The sequence below is a fragment of the Petromyzon marinus genome, chromosome 66 (genome assembly GCF_048934315.1).
Source record: "Petromyzon marinus isolate PM22_M1 ecotype Great Lakes invasive population chromosome 66, UKy_Petmar_22M1.pri1.0, whole genome shotgun sequence".
Lineage (NCBI taxonomy): Eukaryota > Metazoa > Chordata > Hyperoartia > Petromyzontiformes > Petromyzontidae > Petromyzon > Petromyzon marinus.
Window position 1 is genome coordinate 1,312,519 of NC_133732.1, and position 19,884 is coordinate 1,332,402.

At 46.0% G+C, this 19,884-nt stretch overlaps 2 long non-coding RNA genes across 2 annotated transcripts; both read right to left on the minus strand.

Moving 5' to 3' along the window:
- Positions 1-5,442: 5,442 nt before the first annotated feature.
- On the minus strand, positions 5,443-6,922 carry LOC142906492 (uncharacterized). Its single transcript, XR_012930335.1, has 2 exons — positions 6,252-6,922; positions 5,443-5,599 (listed from the first exon to the last, which is right to left on the minus strand). It is a non-coding gene; the product is annotated as an uncharacterized LOC142906492 (long non-coding RNA).
- A 7,370-nt stretch (positions 6,923-14,292) lies between these two features.
- LOC142906493 (uncharacterized) lies at positions 14,293-17,691 on the minus strand. Its single transcript, XR_012930336.1, has 2 exons — positions 15,137-17,691; positions 14,293-14,449 (listed from the first exon to the last, which is right to left on the minus strand). It is a non-coding gene; the product is annotated as an uncharacterized LOC142906493 (long non-coding RNA).
- Between the last annotated feature and the right edge of the window lie 2,193 nt (positions 17,692-19,884).

A 19,884-nucleotide genomic window follows, 5' to 3' on the forward strand; every position in this document is an offset into this window, starting at 1 on the left:
CACAGAGACCCATAGATTCATACAAAGACCCACAGACTCACACAGAGACCCATAGACTTACACAGAGACCTATTGATTAACACAGAGACCCATAGACTCACACAGAGACCCATAGACTCACACAGAGACCCATAGACTCACACAGAGACCCCCAGACTCACACAGAGACCCATAGACTCACACAGACCCATAGACTCACACAGACACCCATAGACTCACACAGAGACCCATAGAATCACAAAAAAACACCCAGACTCACACGGAGACCCATAGATTCATACAAAGACCCACAGACTCACACAGAGACCCATAGACTTACACAGAGACCTATTGATTAACACAGAGACCCATAGACTCACACAGAGACCCATAGACTCACACAGAGACCCATAGACTCACACAGAGACCCCCAGACTCACACAGAGACCCATAGACTCACACAGACCCATAGACTCACACAGACACCCATAGACTCACACAGAGACCCATAGACCCACACATCGACCCATAGACTCACACATCGACCCAAGACTCACACACGGACCCATAGACCCACACATCGACCCATAGACTCACACAAAGACCCATAGACTCACACAGCGACCCATAGACTCACACAGAGACCCCAGACTCACACAGATACCCATAGACTCACACAGAGACCCCCCGACTCACACAGAGACCCATAGACTCACACAGAGACCCATAGACTCACAAAGAAACCCCCAGACTCACACAGAGACTCATAGACTCACACAAAGACCCATAGACTAACACATAGACCCATAGACTCACACAGAGACCCAGACTCACACAGAGACCCATAGACTCACACAGAGACCCATAGACTCACATAGAGACCCATAGACTCAAACAAAGACCCCCAGACTCACACAGAGAGCCATAGACTCACACAGGGACCCATAGACTCACACAGAGACCCATAGACTCACACAGAGACCCATAGAATCACAAAGAAACCCCCGGACTCACACAGAGACCCATAGACTCATACAAAGACCCATAGATTCACACAGAGACCCATAGACTCACACAGAGACCCAGACTCACACAGAGACCCATAGACTCACACAGAGACCCACAGACTCACACAAAGACCCATAGACTTACACAGAGACCCATTGATTAACACAGAGACACATAGACTCACATAGAGACCCATAGACTCACACAGAGACCCATAGACTCACACAGAGACCCATCGTTTATTGTCATTTATCCGTACCTCTGATTAGCGTGGTTGGCTACGTATGGTGTGAAAGAAGTTCAACACACACATGTGGTGGACGTTCTCTTAGACGGGTCGCTACCCTTGGCAGACACTTTTTATCGTCAGCACTGATGCCGGACAATTGGTCTGAAGAGAGACACTTCAGATATTGCCCTTGTCGGTGCGACGTAAGGTGTGCCACAGCTTTAGCGGTTCCAGTTTCATTTATGTAGCAAATAACGGAGAAATGTGTGATACCCAGTCAAAACGAGTGGGTTATCAAATGGGAAAGACCCGAGACCAGATGGTGGAATGCCGTCAAGGGGCCGTCCATAAATGACGTCACGCGATTTTGGACGATTTTTGACCCCCCCCCCAAAAAAAAATAAACCATGCTTCAAATTGCTTTAAACGAATGTAATTGTAGTGCGTATTTAATGTGGCGCTGCAGTCTGATGTTGTAGGAGAAAACATTTATTAAAGAGTCTCTTTAATTAAGGAGAACGTGTTGTCTATATTTAATTAAAGTTGCGCATTTTGACATGACGTCACATTTCTCAACCCTCCCCCCCTCGCCACACATCGCCACAAATGTCTGACCACCCCCCCCCCTCGAGGTGCGTGACGTCATTTATGGACGGCCCCTAAGGCAGATCTTTTATACAAGTATCGTCTTCTAAAGACATTTTGAGGCCACGTGTCCACTGTGCAGCAGCTGCGGGATCTGTTGGAGGGTCGAACGCGCTGTGGAGGTGGCGTGGCATCAGCGGCTCTTGGCCACGGTGCCGTGTTGATCTTGGTCGGCTCAGTGACGAGTTCGCGTCGTTGCTTTACAATAAGGTCCAGTACAGTGTAGCCCGTGCTATTCTAAAACGAATTCTGCCATTTCAGAGCCAATCCGAACTGATCCGTTTCACCTTAACAACGTTACAGTACGTCCCATCACAGCCGCAGTGATGGATAACAAATTCGCCCGCGGTTTTGTATACGTGCGGTGTCCGCACAATGTACCACCTTTGCGTGAGCAAAGACCCAATCCGTACCACAGCACGACTTCCTTGAGCGGGTTGCGTGGGCCAAAACTGCTCCATCTTCATTCCACGCGTTGACACGCAGGAGACCCGCAATGCGTGGGGTGGTGGGTTAAAGGGCACCGAGTGTGGAAGAGCAGAGACATTGTTTTGAACAGTTTCGTTCTTTGAAAACCGTGTCCTATTTATAACGCCGGTATGAGGAGGTGAATATTTCCCAGCCGCGATCATTGGGCCGAATTTGCACGCTTCCCCACGCCCCCAAATAGGACGTAACACTACTGTGTGGAAAGGGGGGTGTACATGCAGAGTTTGCACATTAAAATCATGACATGATGGGACTTTTTTACATGGAATCATGTCATTGCATTAACCACAATACTTGCGGTCAGAATGCAAATAAAAACACACCTTGATAATATGATGTATTGTCCTTGAAACTGATTGGTCTACACCAGAGACGGCTTTCTGTTTGAGCCTCGTCTCAAACGGTGCTAGACCAGAGGACGTAAAAAGGCGTACAGTTCAAAGACAATGCCACTAACAGAGTAATGAGAGCTCGGGGTGAGCTTCTACACAATGGGACCTCCTTTGCCAGTATCAAAATATAATAATATGGTTTTTCCCCTTTTTTCTGGCAACAAAACTGGAACCTTTTAACAAGGAATTTTGGTACTGACAAAGGAGGTCCAATGATGTACAGTGAGGGAAAAAATATTTGATCCCCTGCTGATTTTGTACGTTTGCCCACTGACAAAGAAATGATCAGTCTATAATTTTAATGGTAGGTTTATTTGAACAGTGAGAGACAGAATAACACCAAAAAAATCCCGAAAAACGCATGTCAAAAATGTTATAAATTCATTTGCATTTTAATGAGGGAAATAAGTATTTGACCCCTCTGCAAAACATGCCTTAGTACTTGGTGGCAAAACCCTTGTTGGCAATCACAGAGGTCAGACGTTTCTTGTAGTTGGCCACCAGGTTTGCACACATCTCAGGAGGGATTTTGTCCCACTCCTCTTTGCAGATCTTCTCCAAGTCATTAAGGTTTCGAGGCAGACGTTTGGCAACTCGAAACTTCAGCTCCCTCCACAGATTTTCCATGGGATTAAGGTCTGGAGACTGGACCTTAATGTGCTTCTTCTTGAGCCACTCCTTTGATGCCTTGGCCGTGTGTTTTGGGTCATTGTCATGCTGGAATACCCATCCACGACCCATTTTCAATGCCCTGGCTGAGGGAAGGAGGTTCTCACCCAAGATTTAACGGTACATGGCCCCGTCCATCGTCTCTTTGATGCGGTGAAGTTGTCCTGTCCCCTTAGCAAAAAAATACCCTCAAAGCATAATGTTTCCACCTCCATGTTTGACGGTGGGGATGGTGTTCTTGGGGTCATAGGCAGCATTCCTTCTCCAAACACGGCGAGTTGAGTTGATGCCAAAGAGCTCCATTTTGGTTTCATCTGACCACAACACTTTCGCCCAGTTGTCCTCTGAATCATTCAGATGTTCATTGGCAAACTTCAGACGGGCATGTATATGTGCTTTCTTGAGCAGGAGGACCTTGCGGGCGCTGCAGGATTTAAGTCCTTCACGGCGTAGTGTGTTACCAATTGTTTTCTTGGTGACTATGGTCCCAGCTGCCTTGAGATCATTGACAAGATCCTCCCGTGTAGTCCTGGGCTGATTCCTCACCGTTTTCATGATCATTGCAACTCCACGAGGTGAGATCTTGCATGGAGCCCCAGGCCGAGGGAGATTGACAGTTCTTTTGTGTTTCTTCCATTTGTGAATAATCGCACCAACTGTTGTCACCTCCTCACCAAGCTGCTTGGCATTGGTCTTGTAGCCCATTCCAGCCTTGTGTAGGTCTACAATCTTGTCCCTTACATCCTTGGAGAGCTCTTTGGTCTTGGCCATGGTGGAGAGTTTGGAATCTGATTGATTGATTGCTTCTGTGGGCAGGTGCCTTTTATACAGGTAACAAACTGAGATTAGGAGCACTCCCTTTGAGAGTGTGCTCCTAATCTCAGCTCGTTACCTGTATACAAGACACCTGGGAGCCAGAAATCTTTCTGATTGAGAGGGGGTCAAATACTTATTTCCCTCATTAAAATGCAAATCAATTTATAACATTTTTGACATGCGTTTTTCTGGATTGTGTTGTTGTTATTCTGTCTCTCACTGCTCAAATAAACCTACCATCAAAATTATATATTGATAATTTATTTATCAGTGGGCAAACGTACAAAATCAGCAGGGGATCAAATACTTTTTCCCCTCACTGTATACACACAAAGTACAAAAACCCAAGCCAGAGGGAAGACACATAACAGGAGCAGAAACACAACCTTCATGGCCTGCATAGAGGCCACACAACTTTACAGCAACCAGCACCGTGTAGCAAGGCAAAGAAAGCTCTGAGAAACTTGTGGATGGCCTTGGTGCGATTACTTAGGACGGTCTGGGCGTGCACAGGAGGTCAAAGGGAAGGACTGGGGCCAGAACAATCTCACGTAGATAGCCGGAGGCGGGCAGTAATGTTGCTGCTGGGAATTTTCCTTTTGCACAAGAGAACCATTTGTTATATTTAACAAAATAACGCGCGCTCTTACCGTGCGGCTCTCTCTGGTTCTGATTTTGCACTCGGTTTATAGCGACGCATTGTTGTATATGTGGGTGTTATGAAAATTGAGTGAAAATAATGAAAATTAAAAGAAATTTGAAATTTGCATAATATATCCGAAATTATGTTATTGTGTGTAATTATGGGTATAAATTATGCTAATTCGAGAGATAATTGTATTAATTATACGAGTGGGTGTGGTTATGTCAATGACAGCCTTTATGATAATCAGGCCCTGCCTCGTTGACGAGGTGGTGTTATCAATCGGGATAATGCAATTAATCGTATGCAGTTATGCTAGTGTCAAGAGTCAACTCGGCTTCGTGGTTTAACTTCGTCGATCAGGATAATACACCGATTCTCGCTTTAGCATTTACCGAGTATGGATTAGAGTTTATGTTAGGTTCCCAAGTTCATATCTCAATTAGAGTATTTTAATGTAAGGTCCCCGAGTTCATATCTCAGTTAGAGTGTTTGTGTAAGGTCACCAAGTTCATATCTCATCGCAGAACCAGATCTTATGCATAGATTTCAGGAAATAATCACACGACCACTTCTGCATTAATCAATTTATTTCTAATTAAACCTTAAATCTAAAAGATACAACTCTCGGCTTGGAATTACAACACAGTATCAACACAGTCTCATCAACCACTGGGTTGTTTCACTTTGACCACAGCACCTGTCGTTAACTCCGCCGTGTGACGCGAGCTGTTGGTGAGAGGGAGAGTCGTTAAAACATCTAAACACAACAAAACTTGATACTCTATTATGAAAGATTATATTGGAAATCACTCTATTATGAGAGATTATACGGGAATGCACTCTATTATGAAAGATTGTATGACGATATTAACATGAAAAAGGCGATCAAAAACAGTTATTATTCCCAAAGGCACAAATATCTCAACAGATCCATCGGGTAGATTCATATGATTACCGCAATGGCTTAGGGTGAGGGGGTGCGGTGGGGTGTGCTCTCTCCCCTGATATCCTTATCTTGGACTAACGTTTAATTAATTGTGGACCAGATCGCCTGATAAGGAAGCCGGTTGGATACGCTATTCCCCCCCCATGTGAGCGTAGCTCCGTGGTGAAGGTGTCAAGGATTCATTCGTATTGATGATCGGTTGGTACTTATGCGATTAGAAGTACAGCCCAAAACAAAATATTAAGGAGGAAATATTACGAATATAATTATAAACGACGGAGTGTTCACTCGATCTGCCGCAATGCCTTTACAGCCACTGATGGCCTATGGACTTGGGTATTGGCTTCCGGTTAAGAACCCGTGTATGTTTGAGGGATATTGATTGTTTTGAATAGTCAGTGTTTGGAGTTGAGTCTTAGGTCAAGCGAATGCCTGATTTGTCGTGTAGTGGAGCAGTGTGCGTCATACGTATCAGTTGATTAGGCTCGGCCCACACTGGTTGACGTAGGCTGACCAGCTGACACGTTGTTGTAGTTGTGATGACGTACACAGCACGCTCGTAGCGTGCGCGGGAGGTGACGTCGGCTTGTCAGCTGGCCCACGTTGTTGTAGTTGGTGGCATACACAGCACGCTCATAGTGAGCGCGGAAGGGGAGTTGGCTTGGCAGCTGGCCCACGTTGTTGTAGTTGATGGCGTACACAGCACACTCGTAGCGTGCTCGGGAGGGGAGTTGGCTTGGCAGCTGGCACGGTTGCGCAATCGGCGCAGGCGATGCACGTTCGTAGCCTCGTCGCTACACAGCGACCCTCGCACCCCGTCGGGCGGCAGAGACCTCCGCGTCAGCAGAGGCCGACCCACGCAGGGGCGAGTTGGGCTGTCCAGCGGCTCTTGCCTGCGTGCAGATGTGATGGGGAGCCGCTCCGGGGAGTTGAGCCGACCAGTGGTCGCAGCTCGCTCTTGAGTCGACCCGCTGGTCGAACTCTTGCTGATGAGATGGCGAGCTCAGCTGATGGGCTCAGCTGAGCTGAGTTCAGCCGAGCCGAACCGGACTCCGATGAGCCGGCTGAACTGAACTTCCAATGCGGCAGCGTCCTCTTTTATGCCAAAAGCTTTCCTCTTGGATTTATCGGTGTCTTGTGGTCTGGAGCGTGTGTCCGTCTGTGTGTCCTTGTGTATGTGTATCCTTGTGTGTGTCATTTACGGCCTTGTTCTATTGATTCCTCTTTCCATAGACCATCAAAAACAGCAGGTGTTACAAATCGTCTCAAGGCGTCTTTGTCTGTGTGGCACAACCTTGAGGGAGGCGGGATTCTCCCCTGTGTGACCGACTCTCACCGCTTCCCAGACCAAGGCCCCCTCTTTTCATACCATCAAAACAACAGGCGTTTCAAATCATCTCACAGGCGTCTTTGTCTGTGTTGCACAACCTGGAGGGAGGGGCGACGTTCCCTCATACGACCTTTACCGACACACGGAGAAATGGTAAGTTATTCTTAAGTTAACATTTCCATCACAGACTTACAGTTATGATTCTACACGTGACTCGAGGTCTGCTGTGTTTGCTGTGTCAGTGTTCCATCGTGGCTCTTGACTTTAGCTCCAGGGAAAGTGCTCTCATAAGCGTATGTACACTCTCATCATGTATGGCAGGGAGAGAAAGGCGGCTGGGAGACACTCTTTTTCCCTGGCTCCCAAGTTAACATCGCTCAAGTATTCACAAGGCCATGCAAGCGGGACATAGCTCATGGCACCTTTAAATGAAACTCCCTGTCCCACTCTCTCGCTGTCTGTCTCAGTCTCTGCCCCATTATCGTGCAACTGCTAGCTTTAGCACAAACACCCAATGGGGTCTCTCGCACCCTTGCTTCAGGGCTGCGCCTATATCCGGACTACACCACCATGCGTCTCAAGGCTCCTAATTAATTTCGTCATTCCGTCTGGCTGCGGTGGAGAAGTGTTATCAATCGGTTCTCAGCCTTGTGAGTACAGGTGGCAGCAATAATGAGTCAGCTCTGATTCTTTCTCTCACGCTACGATCTAGACAAAGGCCTTCTGCTCTTCTTCCATTGCCCTTGGGTCAACACTGCGCTATTATTCGCCTATGCTAAGGTTAGGGAATTCGTTTTGACTTTAGTAAAAACTCTGTGTTTGTCATACGCTTCGGTCAGGTTGTACAGGAACTTATTAAAATGAATTAACATTCAGTATTGGATTAGCAAATGGGCAATAATTCATTGCTGTAGCTCGTAGCCTTGTCTCCAATTAGAGCGAGCACGAGGATCGATAGTTTAGCCTACTCCTCTTGTCGAATTTCGAACTTTAACGTTACTTTACAGCAGGGGTCGGGAACCTATGGCTCGCGAGCCAGATGTGGCTCTTTTGATGATTGCATATGGCTCGCAGATAAAACAAAATATTCTCACTTGTTTTAATCCATCCATCGATTTTTCACTGCGCATGTCCTGTTCAGGGCTGCAGGAGCAATTGTCCATTATTTTAATTGGATGATACTGGCCTACGTTTGCCGTTGCTGGGTAAAACAGGTAAACGCCCCCTTTTGAATCAGTCTGAGACTGCGTCTGCTCGGTCATTAGCTCAAAGCTAACCCTTCGACGAAGAAGATGGCGAAAAGAAAAAAAGACGACGAGTATCGTACATTTCAGGACGAATGGACCGAAGAATTCGCCTTTGTGGAGAGAGCGGGTTCTGCGGTGTGTCTAATTTGCAATGACAAAATTACATCGTTGAAACGGTCGAATGTAAAGCGGCACTTCGACACGCGCCACGCTACCTTTGCATCAAAATACCCTGCGGGAGACAGCAGAAAGAAAGCGTGCCAAGAGCTTCTGAGCAGGGTGCAAGCTAGCCAGCAGCAACTCCGCGTATGGACCCGGCAAGGTGACTATAATTCGGCTAGCTTTGCTGGTTCTTTAGCAATAGTGAGGAACGGAAAACCATTCACAGATGGCGAGTATGCTAAAACGTTCATGCTGGATGTAGCCAATGAACTTTTTGATGATCTTCCGAACAAAGACAAGATAATCAAACGGATACAAGACATGCGTCTGTCGGCAAGAACTGTTCATGATCGTACCATCGTGATGGCAAACAAAGTGGAGGAAACGCAAGTGAAGGACATAAATGCAGCGCCGTTCTTTTCTCTGGCTTTGGATGAGTCAACAGACGTGAGCCATTTGTCGCAGTTCAGCGTGATTGCAAGATATGCTGTTGGTGACGCACTGCGCGAAGAAAGTCTTGCTGTTCTGCCATTAAAACGGTCCACAAGAGGTGAGGATTTATTCAAGTCTTTCATGGAGTTTGCTCAAGAAAAAAGTCTACCTATGGATAAACTTCTCTCAGTGTGTACTGATGGTGCTCCGTGTATGGTGGGGAAAAACAAAGGATTTGTGGCGCTTCTCCGTGAACATGAAAATAGACCCATCCTAAGTTTCCATTGCATTATACACCAGGAGGCACTTTGTGCTCAGATGTGTGACAGGCAGTTTGGCGAAGTGATGTCGCTGGTCATTCGTGTGATCAACTTTATTGTTGCCCGAGCCTTAAATGATCGCCAGTTTAAAACACTGCTGGATGAAGTTGTAAATAACTATCCTGGTCTGCTTTTGCACAGCAATGTGCGTTGGTTGTCAAGAGGGAAGGTGCTTAGCCGTTTTGCGGCTTGCCTGAACGAAATCCGGACTTTCCTTGAAATGAAAGGCGTCGGGCATCCTGAGCTAGCCGACACCGAGTGGCTCCTCAAGTTTTACTATCTCGTAGATCTGACTGAACATCTGAACCAGCTCAACGTGAAAATGCAAGGCATTGGAAATACAGTGTTATCCCTTCAACAAGCTGTATTTGCTTTTGAAAACAAGCTGGAGCTTTTCATCACGGATCTTGAAACAGGTCGTTTACTACATTTTGAAAAACTGAGCCAATTTAAAGATGCATGCACAGCAAGTGAGCCCATTCAAAACCTTGATCTCCACCAGCTAGCTGGCTGCACATCCAGTCTCCTACAGTCCTTCAAAGCACGCTTTGGAGAATTTCGTGAGCACACTCGTCTTTTTAAGTTCATCACCCATCCAAACGAGTGTTCACTGAACACAGCCGACCTGAATTACATCCCTGGTGTCTCCGTCAGAGATTTTGAAGCAGAAGTGGCTGACCTGAAGGCCTCAGACATGTGGGTGAATAAGTTCAAGTCACTGAATGAAGATTTGGAAAGAATCACACGACAGAAAGCGGAGTTGGCGAGCAAGCACATGTGGACAGAAATGAAAAAACTCCAACCCGAAGACCAGCTGATTCTCAAAACTTGGAACGCGCTTCCTGTCACATACCACACACTGCAGCGTGTGAGTATTGCTGTATTGACCATGTTTGGATCTACGTATGCATGTGAGCAGTCATTCTCACATCTTAAAAACATCAAGTCCAACCTACGATCACGTTTAACGGATGAAAGCCTGAACGCTTGCATGAAGCTTAACCTCACCAAGTACCAACCCGACTACAAAGACATCAGCAAATCCATGCAGCACCAGAAGTCGCATTAATGGTGAGTGTTATAACAACATTATTTAAAAGAATAAATTCAGAGGCTTATTATACTGACATTTAGTTGAATTCACTTTTAAAATATATTATATGGCTCTCACTGAAATAAATTTCCAAATTTTTTGCTTTCATGGCTCTCTTAGTCAAAAAGGTTCCCGACCCCTGCTTTACAGCAATGCGGTGTAACTGGATGATCTTTTTGACTTACCTATGTCTGTGGCTACTGTGAACTCTCTGCGACCCTAGGCACCGCTTGCTCTCAGCCTGCAGCTTGCTGTGCTGCGCTCTGTCCTCCTCATTATTTAATTTCAAAACAACGGCCCTCTCTTGAGGTTGGGGGAGGTTGTCCTTGGAGCCTATTATTTATCACACTTATTTATTTAATTATAAGGCGGAGTGTGAGTGTCAACGCTGTGTGATCATGCCTTGCAATCTCCCCAACCCAATTATTGCCAAGGTCTGCTTCTGAGTTCGTTAGCACGCTCTTATCTCCGCTTTCACCCGCCACGGGAGGACAAGGCATCTTTTTTGGCTTACGTGTTGTTTTTCAGTTACTATGCTCTTATGTTTTTATTCATTAATTATTTTATAAAATACATGTATAAGCGAATTCCTTGTTAATATTAATTTTGGAAAAAGGCGCATATCCAACATTCCGCCCTTTTAAAAATGAATCGTGGTCAAATGGCCATGGGTTATTTTAAAAACAAAAATATGCCTTTTTCCATCTTGAACCATCAACAGTCCTCAAGCTTGGAATTATTTACTTACAACGTGCGCGTACGTGTCACAACTTAGCATGATTACATTTGGAATAAGAAAAGAAAAATATTAAAAGGAGACAGAAAAATTAAGGCAACACGTTACATCGGTTCTTATCAAATATTGTTAGACAGCGGTTTTGTTTTTAGTTCCTGGGAAACGCTGGATAGTGGTTTCGAACACGGTGGCACACCGTTTCCCTCATGTTACTTATTTGCAACATGTTTAACAAGTTCTTGGCAACCTTACTGCCACCTTTTGTCAAGAGTATATCATCATATCTCTCATGGCCAGGTATTTTTGTGTAATCATCATCCAGGTTCATCTTCGTTATGGCTTTCGCCAAATGAGCACGGTTTACTGGTTTGTATCGGTCATTTTTTTTATTCCTCTCTTTCCATCTGGGATTATGTGGCGTGACATTATGTTGTGCGTAACCAGGATCAATAAACACCACTAGCTTCCGTGCTCGACTGTTGAGGTCATTTGCATTCTCTGCAGCTTTGGGCACCTCTGTTGACTGCGGAAGACGATTTGTTTCTGGGCCACAATTCGATTCCATGCCTCTGAGTACTCTGTATTTCAACAAAATTCCTGATCCGTCATGGATCTTCATCTCCTCCATTTCAACACTCTGATCTCCATCCCTCCTTAGTGTGCCAGAGCAGAATTTTCCACTCAAAGACTTATGCTTGTAAGTCTCTGTAGCACTTTTCTCTGCCACACTCGCAGTACCCTCACACAATTTCGCGGCACAAGGGGTGGCATTTCCATTTACCAGACAACCAGGTTTTACTTCCCCGCCCTGCGGTTGGTCATCATCTCCTGTCGGATCATACTTCAATGCAATTATGTTTTCCAGTTCGATAGGTGTGTCAATTACGGGTGCAACACTTGCGTTCTCCACTACATTATCATAATTGGTGCCCGACGCATTTAATTTTTCCCAATCATCACTCTCCTGATTTTTCTGATCACCAGCAGTTTGCTTTATTTCTTTAACGGGGCTGTGATTTTTCCTCAGCTCAGTGGACACCTCTCTCACTGAAACCTTCCTCTCATCCTCTGTGAGCGATTCATCACGTGCCCGTGTTACCTTTTGTGTCACAGCCAAGCTCACCCCTGTCTCCCTATTTCTCATGCCTCTGCTCTCTCTTGATAAAGCTGGTGGTGGGATCGATCGGAAATGGGCAGATTGTGTTTGATCCTTCGTGTGTCGTGGCATTGGGATTCTGCTCTCGGTCTACACACGCCGCGATTCTCGCAAATATGCGTCCCTGCACGCTGTGATCGCTCCCAGCCTGTGGGCCATTGCCTTGCTGGTGGTATTGTGTTTCTGCTCACGTGATTTTCATTTCCCTCTGAAATGTTGGTTACATTATCCCTCTCACTGTGTGTTGTAGAGTTATTATTTCTCTCCCTGTACAGCCAAGCCATGTGTGCCTTATTCTCTATGTGGTGTAAGGAGGCTGTTTCTGGATTCAAAACCATTCCCACAATTTCTGTAATCTCTGGACTCAAGGCCCCGAAAAACATAACTTTAAACCATTGTCACCTTCGTGATACTGATCCACATCGCCCGCATAATACGCTCTTTTAAATCGTAGGAGGTAATCCCGAGGGTCCTCGTCTGCACACTGGGTCATCAATTTGCCTCGTTCAATCCTTCGGATAGTGTGGAGTATTCCCCAAACCTCTTATCTACTGCTCGGCTCAGCTTTTTGAAATTGTTCCAAATCTCGTATGCTAGCGACTTTACCCATGGTATAGACTGCTCATGCAAGCTCCGTTTCAGTAAACTGGCTTTCTCATCCGTTTTCCTCAAACCCCTGATCATTGCTTCTGCTTCTACTGTTGCGATGTGAGTGTGTATGTCTCTGTTCCTATCGTGTGGCTCGAAGTAGGGAATTCTGACGAGAGCTTTGTCTATCAATTTCAGAGTCTTACTACTGAATGAGTATTCGGACAGTTGATCGTCGTCAGAGGCATCCGATTCAGATGAGCTGTCACCATCACGGTGGCGCTGCTTAACATAACTTTCGTAGTGCCTTTTGCACCTGTAACGTGAGTCAACTTTACTCAGTGACTCCTGCTTGTCCCATGGCTCATGCTTGTGTGATGTGCGTCTTCCTGGAAAGTTGCTTCTCCTGTGCCGTTCATTTAGCCCCAGCTCCGCCCTTTTTCGCTCTATCAATACAGAATATGCTGGTGACTTAGTGTTAATATTTTGTCTCCCTCTGACTTCGGGGTTATGCGTTGGGGTGTCAAACTCAGAATGTTGTGGGTGATGTGCCATCTCTTTTATGTAGTGTAGTTAATAGACCTAAGAGTCTATCTTAATATTAACCTCTCATGTGCGGCGTTAGTTACTCTGGAATTTCACCTCAGAGAACATATAACAACTTTTGTATCATAGGATGTGTTGGTTCAACTCGAGCAAATAATCTTCCTCCAACTGTCTTTGTTATATACTGCTACTCTGGTATCTCCTTCAGAGTGCGTTTTTTTTTTTTAATTTTACACCGTTTACAGTCACAGGGCAATGTTAATTCACAAAACCTTGATTAAAACAACAGTGATTTGTTCCTTAATCTAAGCATAAACTGTCTGTGAGAGATCCCGGACGAGCCCCCAATTTGTTGTATATGTGGGTGTTATGAAAATTGAATGAAAATAATGAAAATTAAAAGAAATTTGCATAATATATCAGAAATTATGTTAATGTATGTAATTATGCGTATAAATTATGCTAATTCGAGAGATAATCGTATTCACTATACGGGTGGGTGTGGTTATGTCAATGACAGCCTTTATGATAATCAGGCCCCGCCTCGTTGACGAGGTGGTGTTATCAATCGGGATAATGCAATTAATCGTATGCAGTTATGCTAGTTTCAAGAGTCAACTCGGCTTCGTGGTTTAACTTTGTATTATCGATCAGGATAATACAATGATTCTCGCTTTAGCATTTACCGAGTATGGATTAGAGTTTATGTTAGGTTCCCAAGTTCATATCTCAATTAGAGTATTTTATTGTAAGGTCCCCGAGTTCATATCTCAGTTAGAGTGTTTGTTTAAGGTCACCAAGTTCATATCTCATCGCAGAACCAGATCTTATGCATAGATTTCAGGAAAGAATCACACGACCACTTCTGCATTAATCAATTTATTTCTAATTAAACCTTAACTCTAAAAGATACAACTCTCGGCTTGGAATTACAACACAGTATCAACACAGTCTCATCAAGGACTGGGTTGTTTCACTTTGACCACAGCACCTGTGGTTAACTCCGCCGCGTGACGCGAGCTGTTGGTGAGAGGGAGAGTCGTTAAAACATCTAAACACAACAAAACTTGATACTCTATTATGAAAGATTATATTGGAATTCACTCTATTATGAGAGATTATACGGGAATGCACTCTATCATGAAAAAATATATGACGATATTAATATGAAAAAGGCGATCAAAAACAGTTATTATTCCCAAAGGCACAAATATCTCAACAGATCCATCGGGTAGATTCATATGATTACCGCAATGGCTTAGGGTGAGGGGGTGCGGTGGGGTGTGCTCTTTCCCCTGATATCCTTATCTTGGAATAACGTTTAATTAATTGTGGACCAGATCGCCTGATAAGGAAGCCGGTTGGATACGCTATTCCCCCCCATGTGAGCGTAGCTCCGTGGTAAAGGTGTCAAGGATTCATTCGTATTGATGATCGGTTGGTACTTATGCGATTAGAAGTACAGCCCAAAACAAAATATTAAGGAAGAAATATTACGAATATACTTATAAACGACGGAGTGTTCACTCGATCTGCAGCAATGCCTTCACAGCCACTGATGGCCTATGGACTTGGGTATTGGCTTCCGGTTAAGGACCCGTGTATGTTTGAGGGATATGGATTGTTTTGAATAGTCAGTGTTTGGAGTTGAGTCTTAGGTCAAGCGAACGCCTGATTTGTCGTGTAGTAGAGCAGTGTGCGTCATACGTATCAGTTGATTAGGCTCGGCCGACACTGGTTGACGTAGGCTGACCAGCTGACACGTTGTTGTAGTTGCGATGGTGTACACAGCACGCTCGTAGCGTGCGCGGGAGGTGACGTCGGCTTGTCAGCTGGCCCACGTTGTTGTAGTTGGTGGCATACACAGCACGCTCGTAGTGAGCGCGGAAGGGGAGTTGGCTTGGCAGCTGGCCCACGTTGTTGTAGTTGATGGCGTACACAACACGCTCGTAGCGTGTTCGGGAGGGGAGTTGGCTTGGCAGCTGGTCCGGTTGCGCAATCGGCGCAGGCGATGCACGTTCATAGCCTCGTCGCTACACAGCGACCCTCGCCACTCCGGCGGGCGGCAGAGACCTCCGAGTCAGCAGAGGCCGACCCACGCAGGGGCGAGTTGGGCTGTCCAGCGGGTCTTGTCCGCCTGCATATGAGATGGGGAGCCGCTCCGGGGAGTTGAGCCGACCAGTGGTCGCAGCTCGCTCTTGAGTCGACCCGCAGGTCGAACTCTTGCTGATGAGATGGCGAGCTCAGCTGATGGGCTCAGCTGAGCTGAGCTCAGCCGAGCCGAACCGGACTCCGATGAGCCAGCCGAACTGAACTTCCAATGCGGCAGCGTCCTCTTTTATGCCAAAAGCTTTCCTCTTGACTCCTCCCCACAAGGTGGGGATGCTTTTGCAATTATCGGTGTCTCGTGGTTTGGAGCGTGTGTCCGTCTGTGTGTCCTTGTGTATGTGTATCCTTGTGTGCATCATTTACGGCCTTGTTCTATTGATTCCTCTTTCCATAGACCGTCAAAAACAGCAGGTGTTACAAATCGTCTCAAGGCGTCTTTGTCTGTGTGGCACAACCTTGAGGGAGGCGGGATTCTCCCTTGTGTGACCGACTCTCACCGCTTCCCAGACCCAGGCCCCCTCTTTTCATCCCATCAAAACAACAGGCGTTTCAAATCATCTCACAGGCGTCTTTGTCTGTGTTGCACAACCTGGAGGGAGGGGCGACGTTCCCTCATACGACCTTTACCGACGCACGGAGAAATGGTAAGTTTTTCTTTTAGTTAACATTTCCATCACAGACTTACAGTTATGATTCTACACGTGACTCGAGGTCTGCTGTGTTTGCTGTATCAGTCTTCCATCGTGGCTCTTGACTTTAGCTCCAGGGAAAGTGCTCTCATAAGCATATGTATACTCTCATCATGTACGGCAGGGAGACAAAGGCGGCTGGGAGACACTCTTTTTCCCTGGCTCCCGATTTAACATCGCTCAAGCATTCGCAAGTCCATGCCAGCGGGACATAGCTCATGGCACCTTTAAATGAAACTCCCTGTCCCACTCTCTTGCTGTCTGTCTCAGTCTCTGCCTCATTATCGTGCAACTGCTAGCTTTAGCACAAACACCAAATAGTGTCTCTCCCACCCTTGCTTTAGGGCTGCGCCTATATCCGGACTACACCGCCATGCATCTCAAGGCTCCTCATTAATTTCGTCATTCCGTCTGGCTTCGGTGGGGAAGTGTTATCTATCGGTTCTCAGCCTTGTGAGTACAGGTGGCAGCAATAATGAGTCGGCTCTGATTCTTTCTCTCACGCTACGATCTAGACAAAGGCCTTCTGCTCTTCTTCCATTGCCCTTGGGTCAACACTGCGCTATTATTCACCTATGCTAAGGTTAGGGAATTCGTTTTGACTTTAGTAAAAACTCTGTGTTTGCCATACGCTTCGGTCAGGTTGTACAGGAACTTGTTAAAAATGAATTAACATTCAGTATTGGATTAGCAAATGGGCAATAATTCATTGCTGTATCTCGTAGCCTTGTCTCCAATTGGAGCGAGCACGAGGATCGATAGTTTAGCCTACTCCTGTTGTCGAATTTCGAACTTTAACGTTACTTTACAGCAATGCGGTGTAACTGGATGATCTTTTTGACTTACCTATGTCTGTGGCTACTGTGAACTCTCTGCGACCCTAGGCACCGCTTGCTCTCAGCCTGCAGCTTGCTGTGCTGCGCTCTGTCCTCCTCATCTTTTAATTTCAAAACAACGGCCCTCTCTTGAGGTTGGTGGAGGTTGTCCTTGGAGCCTATTATTTATAAAACTTATTTATTTAATTATAAGGCGGAGTGTTAGTGTCAACGCTGTGTGATCATGCCTTGCAATCTCCCCAACCCAATTATTGCCAAGGTCTGCTTCTGAGTTCGTTAGCACGCTCTTATCTCTGCTTTCACCCGCCACGGGAGAACAAGGCGTCTTTTTGGCTTACGTGTTGTTTTTCAGTTACTATGCTCTTATGTTTTTATTCATTAATTATTAAAAAATATGTTTAAGCGAATTTCTTGTTAATATTAATTTTGAAAAAGGCGCATATCCAACAGCATTGCCAATCACTCTTCCATATGGAGCAGACACTGACATCGTAACACTTGCTTCACATCCAATCTGCTGTCTTCGCGTGCAAATTGGTGCAGGTAAGGCCCACTGAGATATGCCGCTTTTTTAAGAAGCGACCTGACCGTGAATGATAGCTCAACGTCGTGGCTTATTACGTGGACATTTATCACAGACAAATACTCTAAAATCATACTCTTTGGTTTTTTCGGTAAATTCGCGTAGGTAAAAATAAAATAAATGAACAACTAAATCAAATCACGTTTCGGGCACAACACAAGCGTCCTTCTTCAGGTGGGGACACACTGAAGCGCTTGTGCTTTCGCTACGTTGTCCCCACCTGAAGAAGGACGCTTGTGTTGCGCCCGAAACGTCGTGATTAAATTTAGTTGTTTTTTCATTTATTTTATTTGTACTTTTGTGACTTTACCGAAAAAACCAAAGAGTATGAATCCTTGCAGCCACGAAAACTTCAAATCTAGAACTCTAAAATCGTGTTGATTATAAATGTGGAGGGAAAAACTGGAGGACTTGCAGAAAAATCCACACGACCATGGGGAGAACGTGCAAACCACATATACAGGTGTGGTGGTCACTCTGTAAACACGCACACGCTGCACAGCACCTACCAGAGCGGGGTCATTCATAACCCTGATTGAGACCACGCCCGAGGGGTGGAGGCTGTGAAGTTTGTGTGTGTGGGATCCCCCAGAACCCTGGTCCTAGACAGAAAGTGGGATCGAACAAGCACAGATTGTTGGGCTTCCTGTGGCCAGCACCTCTCCTGAGGGGAGGGGGCTGCGAGGGATCTATGATCCCTCAGAAACCCCGCCCCTCGGTGGGAAATCATATAAAAGGCGGGCTCCTGAGAGCAGGAGGCAGTTGGTCTCAAGCCGAAGCCGTGGAGCCGCCTGAAGAGGAGATCCTGGACCCCAAGCCCCGACGTCCTTCTGAGGGCCGGGTCTGGACGGGCCAGTGGTCGAAGACCCACCGGTGCCAGCGGTGGATCAGCCTCCCCTAGGTCCGGCTAGCCGGAGGGCTAGAGTAGTAGTCAGACCCAAAGCTAGAGTAAGCTAGCCCGGAGGCTGTACCTCCCTAGGTTGTCGGTAGAAGGGGCCGTTACCCCTTCGTGTGAGGACCTAGGGAATCGTTGTTAAGGACATCAATAAAAGTGTTTAATTCCTGCCACGACTCCATCTCCATCTATGACTTCTACAACTGGTGTCAGAAGCGGGGTGACTCCTACGTCTGTGGGCGAGGTCCGCAGCTTCATAGGGTTCGTGTCCTATTACCGCCGGTTCGTTGATGGGTTCGCGTCAATAGCCAAACCCCTTCATGCGCTTACGGCTAAAGGTGCTAAGTTTCAGTGGGGGGAGGTCGAGGACAAGCCGTTTAAGGCCCTCCGCGATGCCTTTGTCAGTGTTCCTCCCTTGTGTTACCCTGACTTTACCTTGTCTTTTATTCTGGACACTGATGCCAGTAACACGGGAATTGGCGGGGTGCTCTCCCAAGTCGTGAACGACGTCGAGCACGTGGTCGCCTACGGCAGTAGGGTGCTGTCCCCGGCGGAGCAGCGCTACTGCGTTACTCGCCGTGAACTGCTGGCTATTGTCTCCTTTGTACAATAGTACCGGCCGTACCTGTACGGTAGGCACTTTACCGTTTGTTCTGATCACGCAGCGTTACAATACGCGCTAAAGATAGACCAGCCATCCAGCCAGTTCATCTTCTTTGGTTCTTTCGGTAAAGTCACGTAGAATGAGAATAAAATAATAAAATAAAACAGTAAAATTCTCACGACGTTTCGGCCACAACACAAGTGGCCTTCTTCATCAATATAATAAATGTACTCAATATATTCTTCAATAAGCAGAGCTATTAACAGCAACTGGGTATACACTACACTATATAATGAATACCATATAGTAAACAGATAAAAAAAACTAAAATATAAACTACCTCAATGTCATCAATAAACTCTATATATTCTCCAATCAGCTGAGCTACCAACAATAAGTCGTTATATATCACGATGTTATATGGCGAAAAAAGTAGGTGGATTCTTACCCTCCACATCAGCACCACGGACCGCTACGAGCCCCGTTCAGACGGACGAGTCCATCATGGTCGGAACAGAGGAGAGAAACAGCTGCGAGGCGCTGTTATAATCATGTTATAAACCATACCATTAACCGTGGTGTGAGAAGTATTAAAAGTCAATGCCAGCGAAAGATCTGCGGTCTGAAGGTTACCATAAAATAATTAATTAAGAACCGAAATGGTTTAAAACATATTTCCAATGGTTACTAAGCCAGAAGAATATATTGAGTAAATGTATTATATTGATGTAATTTAGAC